The following is a 7,329-nucleotide window of genomic DNA, read 5'->3' as shown; positions in this document are numbered from 1 at the left end:
CGACCGGCATCAGAAGTCACTGCACCATCGTTAAAAATAAAGGCAACGCAGTTTTAACTAAACTCAGAAGATTTAGTAACTTACCTGAAAAAACAAAAGTTACCCTTGTTAAAACATTGCTTATGCCAATAATGGAATACCCACCTGTCCCGTTATGCTCAATATCCAACACACAAAAAACTTAACATGCAGTCAGTTATCAACAAAGCACTTAGATTTATTAATAATAGAGAGGAGGAAGATGGAAGAGCAGAGGAACTACATCTAAAGTATAATATCACCCCTCTGAATATAAAAATAGACACAAGAGCAAAACAAATTTGGGAAACAATAAAAACAACAGAACCAGAACATTACTACAACTTAACTCAAATACGAAACAGAGAACACACATGGTTTCCAAAGAGCAGCGCCACCGTACATGAAGACACGCCACAAGCAATAATTACGAGACAGAAACAAATTGACATTCACCAGTAACTAGAAAATCAATATTCTTAACCAATCATTTACATAATTTCATTGACGTAGATGCAACCTGAACTCACAGCAACGGCAGTTGTGTATGTTAGGATTAGCTGTGTATCTACTGGAGAAAACTGTCTCACTTAGTTATAGCACAACATGGGAAAAGCACCTGCACACTTATATTTGCACACAGTGAGACTGAAATATTCTCCAGTAGTCTGAGTCTTAGGGAGAGATGTGGTCCTGCCGATTGCATTTGTGAGATTTCAGTTGTGGGAGTGATTGATGTTGTTGTGTGTGGAGGTGTGTGAGCGGCTGAGTGTTTAACTGGAAAAAAAAAAAAAAATAATAATAATAATAATAATAATAATAATAATAATAATAATAATAATGGTAATAATAATAATAATAGTAATAATAATAATAATAATAATAATAACAATAAATAATTAAATAATTAAATAATTAAATAATAAATAAATAAAAATAGCACTGTGGTCAAGCCCACATCCTTTTTTTCTCATCACTTTCTTTCACCCCTTCTCTTCCCACCAACTTTATCTTTAGCTAGCTTTCTTTGTTTTTCTCCACCCTCCTCTCCGAGCCCACAGCAGAAGCGCAAGTCCACGCCCCCACCACTCACTGTCGACATATCTGGACGCGGCAAGGGAGGAAAGGTGAAGGGGAAGTCAAAGTCCCGCTCCAGCCGTGCCGGCCTGCAGTTCCCCGTGGGCAGGATCCACCGTCTCCTGAGGAAGGGCAACTATGCCGAGCGCGTGGGCGCCGGCGCCCCCGTGTACCTGGCGGCCGTCATGGAGTACCTGGCCGCCGAGGTGCTCGAGCTGGCCGGCAACGCGGCCCGCGACAACAAGAAGACCCGCATCATCCCCCACCACCTGCAGCGGGACATCCGTAGCCGTCCGGAGCCATAGCCCGTACCAAGCAGACTGCCAGAAATCCACCGGTGGCAAGGCGCCCCGCAAGCAGCTGGCCACCAAGGCCGCTCGCAAGTCGGCCCCGGCCACCGGAGGAGTCAAGAAGCCTCACCGCTACAGGCCCGGGACCGTGGCCCTCCGTGAGATCCGCCGCTACCAGAAGAGCACCGAGCTCCTCACCAGGAAGCTGCCCTTCCAGCGTCTGGTGCGCGAGATCGCCCAGGATTTCAAGACCGATCTCCGCTTCCAGTCCTCTGCCGTCATGGCTCTGCAGGAAGCCTCCGAGGCCTACCTCGTCGGTCTCTTCGAGGACACCAACCTCTGCGCCATCCACGCCAAGCGTGTCACCATCATGCCAAAGGACATCCAGCTGTCCCGTCGCATACGCGGCGAGCGTGCCTAAGGGCGTTGCCCGTCTGAATACTACAATCTGCTCACACTATATCTAGGCCCTTTCAGGGCCAAAGGCACTTTCGGGGAGAGAGTTTAGACAGACACTGGGGCGGGCATGGGGGCATGGGGGGAGGAGGAGGAGGAGGATCACTGGCTTGTTGCCTTTCCCACATATCCTTCTGCTTCATAATCTCATATCAATTGATTGTGGGGGGGGGGGGGGGGAGACTGCTTTGATTTCGCTCTTAACTTATTTCAACTGGCGGGTGCACGAGTAGGGAATATGTGGGGACTACATGCAGGCAGGAAGACAGGAATTACCAGAACAAGTAAATAAATATAAGCGGAGGGGCGGAATCACTAACTACTGATGACGGCTGCTATGTAGGCATATATCGCTCATCATGATCCCCTGCAGCTGACAACAAACGACCGAGAGAAGCATTGGCGATTTCAAGCCTTGGTCGCGGTTTGGCGAGCACTGGCGGGACTCGGTCCGCTTATTGATGCCATGCATCCCTTGGTGGGTCACCTCAGAGAGTGAGTTAGTGAGAGAGAGAGAGAGAGAGAGAGAGAGAGAGAGAGAGAGAGAGAGAGAGAGAGAGAGAGAGAGAGAGAGAGAGGGACTAACCGTCTTCGTTCTCTTTCGGGAAATAGTTTGTGGCTCCGATGGAGCCGGTTCTTTTCCAGTGCAAGCAAGTTGGTGGGTTGCTTATTTGGAGGAGGTGGACGTGGTGACGGCCTTGGTGCCTTCGGACACGGCGTGCTTGGCCAGCTCACCGGGCAGGAGGAGACGGACGGCCGTCTGGATCTCCCGACTGGTGATGGTGGAGCGCTTGTTGTAATGGGCCAGGCGAGAGGCCTCGGCGGCGATGCGCTCGAAGATGTCGTTCACGAAGGAGTTCATGATGGACATGGCCTTGGAGGAGACGCCGGTGTCGGGGTGGACCTGCTTGAGCACCTTGTAGATGTAGATGGGTAGCTCTCCTTCCTCCTGCGCTTCTTCTTCTTGTCACCCTGGGCGATGGCCTTCTGGGCCTTGCCAGCCTTCTTGGCGGCCTTTCCTGATGCTTTGGGGGGCATGTCTGCTTCTTGGTTCCCAGACGGCGAACGAATGTTGCCGGGCCGCGCCCGGATTCCCCCTTTATGCCGGCGCCGCTTACTCGGGATCGCGGGGACGCGAGGCGGCACGCGCTCCCATTGGCAGGCTCGCACGGCCGTCCCCGCCCTCCGATCCTGCGCTGCACTATATAGGGCGAAAAAGCGACGAGCGGCGGGGCCCCGAGCCTCTCCTGCTTGGCGGCGAGCCGTTACCGTGGGTGTCCTCATATAAGTACCTGGGTATGACCGTTGACTCACGGCTGTCGTTTGTGCCTCCTCACCGTTAGCACTGCTGCACTCGAGCCGCTTGAGGTGGCCCAGAACGCGGCACTCCGCCAGATTCTCGGGGCCCCGCGCTGGACAAAATGCGTGTGCCTCAGAGCGGAGGCCCGATTGCCCTCCATCTCCACCAGGGTCAACCAGCTTTCCATCAACCACCTTATTAAGCTGCTCCGCCTGAGGGGGTCTGAGTCTCTCCGTGACTCCGTGGGGCAGGCCCTCTTACAAGACCCACACCTTTTCCGACGGAGGTTGTGGGCGGCGGTAGCAGCCGCTAAGCTAAGGCCACATGCCCTGGCGCATGCCTCCATCGCGACGCCTGACGTGCCCCACCCGGAATATGTGGCTCCACCGCCTTGGGCTCTCCGGCCCTTCACCGCCACCACCAAGCCCCTGCCATCGAAAAAGGCCTTTTTGTCTGTGGAGAGGCTGGCACGGGAGGCCGCAGCAAGGGTGGAGGATGTTTCGCACCTTCGGGCTGCTCATTACTACACCGACGGCTCTGTCGACCACCACACAGGGGCCGTCGGTGCCGCGTTTGTCACGGCGGGGCACACAGAGCTAATTCGGGTGTCTGATGGCTCATCTTCGACACAGGCGGAGCTTGTTGCAATCAGCTGGGCCCTGAAACACGCTGAGGAGGAGGGCGTGGGGGCTGTCGTCCTCCACTGCGACTCGGTGCCGGCCATCCAGTCCCTCCTAGCCGAACCCGCTACCGACAACATCTCCCTCCTAACCAGCATCCACGCCCGGATGCAAGGAATGCAGAGGGAGGGGCGGGTCATTCGCTTCAACTGGGTGCCCAGCCATGCCGGAGTTCCAGGAAATGAGGCTGCGGACCGTGCTGCTGCGGAGGCCACCCTGCTCCCTGTGGTGAGGCACAGGCTATCACCCAGCGGCTCCCAAGTCAAACGGGGCGCAGCTATGCACGCCTCAGCAGAGAGAAGGAGGGAGCTGGAGGAGGCAGTGGCTGCAGGCTCGCCCTCAGCGCATTGGTATTCCGCAGCCACTGCCTTTGGTCAACGAGCAATACCGATGCTCCTCCCACGACGGACGGAGACCAGCCTCCGCCGCCTGCGTCTTGGATACAAGTGTTTCTCTACACTTGATCCTGAAGATCCAGTACCAGTCGACTGCTCGCACTGTGGGGAGGAGGTTGTCCAACCACTCCTCCACTACCTCCTCGAGTGTGAATGCACTCAGCAATTCCTTCCCAACCCGGAGGGGTTGCCTGCCCCTAGCCTTATCGGGTACCTGAGTGACGACCAGCTGCTGCGCCTCGTTGAGGAGTGTGCCCCGCCCCGATAAAGAACTGTCTGTTCACCGCTTCCAGCTACAGGCCGTCTCTCAAGACAAAGGCCTGTTTCCCCCTTGTGGGGGATAAATCTTAAACAACAACAACAACAACGAGCGGCGGGGGCAGTGGAACGCCAGCACTCCTAGGGCGAGCAGCTGGGGGGTCCTTCTGCGGCGGCGTGGTTGACTCGCATGGTTATCCTCGCTTAGGGCCCCACCGCGGCACCAAGCCGGCCTTCCGTCGTCTGGCGCGCCGTGGCGGTGTAAAGCGCATCTCCAGGCTCATCTACGAAGAGACCCGTGGTGTGCTCAAGGTGTTCCTGGAGAACGTCATCAGGGATGCCGTCACCTACACTGAGCACGCCAAGCTCAAGACCGTCACCGCCATGGACGTGGTGTACGCCCTCAAACGCCAGGGCCGCACCCTGTACGGCTTCGGTGGTTAATGCCGCTGCCTGAGCGAGCCCGACCTAACCCACCCACCCCGGACCTCTTTGCGGTCCACATTCTTTTTCACTAAGAGAATAGTAGCACACTTTTTACTTCAGTTATATTTTCTTTCTTTCTTTCTTTCTTTCTTTCTTTCTGTTTCCTCCCTCCCTCCCTCCCCCCTGCCTAATGATGGTTCACACCTCCGCCCACTGCTCCGCATCCACCTCATTTGCCACTAGTAAGCCGCAGTTTGTTTCCTCCCTCCCATCATTAACCTCCTCGCTCCCTCCCTCCTGCCTAATGATGGTTCACACCTCCGCCCACTGGTCCCCATCCACCTCATTTGCCACTAGTAAGCTCCAATTTGTTTGTTTCAGTTCTTACAGAAACATCATTTGCCATAATTTCCCTGTCCCTGACAATTCTTTGTAAAATCAGTAACAGGATATTTATGAAAAGAGAGAGAGAGAGAGAGAGAGAGAGAGAGAGAGAGAGAGAGAGAGAGAGAGAGAGAGAGAGAGAGAGAGATAACTATATTGGAAAATATATAGACAAAACAAAGCGACGTCTGGACGGGAAGAGGAAAAGAAAAAGAGGAAGAATGACATAGAAAGGTTAAGAAAGAAAGAGAAAGAAAAAAAGGAGGAGAAAAAGAGAAAGAGAGCAATAATGAGAAAGACGGCAATTGTATAGACAGAGAGAAAGAAGCCTCCCCTTCTTGATCCACTCCTTCTATTGTCTCTTGGAATGTGCAGGAGTGTATAGGAAAGCAAGGGTAGGGTTAGATGGTGAGGGACAGGCTCAGAGCGAACTTGAAAGGGAAAGGCTGATTAAGTGGGAATCTCCCTCTCAGTCCTCCTCCAACTCCTCCTCCTCCTCCTTCTTCTTCTTCCTCTTCTTCTTCTTCTTCTTCTTGTTTCTCGTTGTCGTCCTCATCATAACGTTACGCCCTCTCTTACTGGACCCGCTTTTTCAGATACGTTGAACCAGCCCCGCCACCGAGTAGCCCGCCGGAACCCTGGGCAAGCGTCTACATGCCCAACAGTAGACAGGTGGATGAATAAAAAGCTGCAAATACGTTTCTATGAAAGTAGGTGTGCCGGCATGTAAATAGGTGTGCCTGCCTGCCTGCCAATTAAAGCGAACGGGCTAGCTAACAGACAAACACAAAACTAGCTAGCTAACAAACTAAAAGACAAACTAGCTAGCTAGCTAGCGAGCGAGCAAGCAAGCAAGCAAGCAAGCAAACAAACAAACAAACAAACAAACAAACTAACTAACTAACTCAGTTGAACGAACGAGCTAGAAAAGGAAGAAACCAACAAACCGACCGACCAACAAACAAACAAACAATCAAGCTAGCTGGCAACACACAATAAAGCTAGCTAGCAACAAACAAACAAACAAACTTGTTAGCAAACAAACAAACAAACAAGCTAGCTATCTAGCTAGCCAACTAATACACAAACAAACAAACAAACAAACAAACAAACTCACTAGCTAGCTAGCTAGCTAGCTAGCAAACAAACTCACTAGCTAGCTAGCAAGCAAACAAACAAACTAGCTAGCTAGCTAGCTAGCTAGCAAACAAACAAACCAAGAAACAAACAAACTCACTAGCTAGCTAGCAAGCAAGCAAACAAGCAAAAAACAAACAAACAAACAAACAAACAAACAAACAAACTCACTAGCTAGCAATAAATCAAACAATCTAGATAGCAAACAAACAAAGTAACTAAATAACTAACAAACAAACAAACAAACAAACAAACAAACAAACAAGCAAGCAGGCAAGCAAACAAACAAACAAACAAACAAACTCACTAGCTAGCTAGCAAACAAACTCACTAGCTAGCTAGCTAGCAATCTAACAAGCAAGCTACCTAGCTAGCTAGCAAACAAACAAACAAGCTAGCTAGCTAGCTAGCAAACAAACAAACTAGCTAGCTAGCTAGCTAGCAAACAAACAAACAAAGAAACAAACTCACTAGCTAGCTAGCAAGCAAGCAAACAAGCTAGTTAGCAAACAAACAAACAAACAAACAAACAAACAAACAAACAAGCTAGCTAGCTAATAAACAAACAAACTCACTAGCTAGCTAGCAAGCAATCAAACAAGGTAGCTAGCAAGCAATCAAACAAGCTAGCTAGCTAGCTAGCAAACAAACAACCAACCAACCAAACTGACTAACTAACTAACTAACTTACAAACAAACAAACAAACAAACAAACTTACTAGCTAGCTAGCAAGCAATCAAACAAGCTAGCTATCAAATAAACAAACTAGCTAGCAAGCAAACAAACAAACAAACAAACAAGCAAACAAGCTAGCTAGCAAACAAGCTAGCTAGCAAACTAACTAACAAACAAACAAACAAACAAACAAACAAGGTAGCTAGCTAGCAAACAAAATAACAAGCTAACT

The sequence above is a fragment of the Eriocheir sinensis genome, unplaced genomic scaffold (genome assembly GCF_024679095.1).
Source record: "Eriocheir sinensis breed Jianghai 21 unplaced genomic scaffold, ASM2467909v1 Scaffold1128, whole genome shotgun sequence".
NCBI classification, from domain to species: domain Eukaryota; kingdom Metazoa; phylum Arthropoda; class Malacostraca; order Decapoda; family Varunidae; genus Eriocheir; species Eriocheir sinensis.
The sequence above is the reverse complement of the archived record's forward strand: the minus strand, read 5'-3'. Positions refer to the sequence as shown.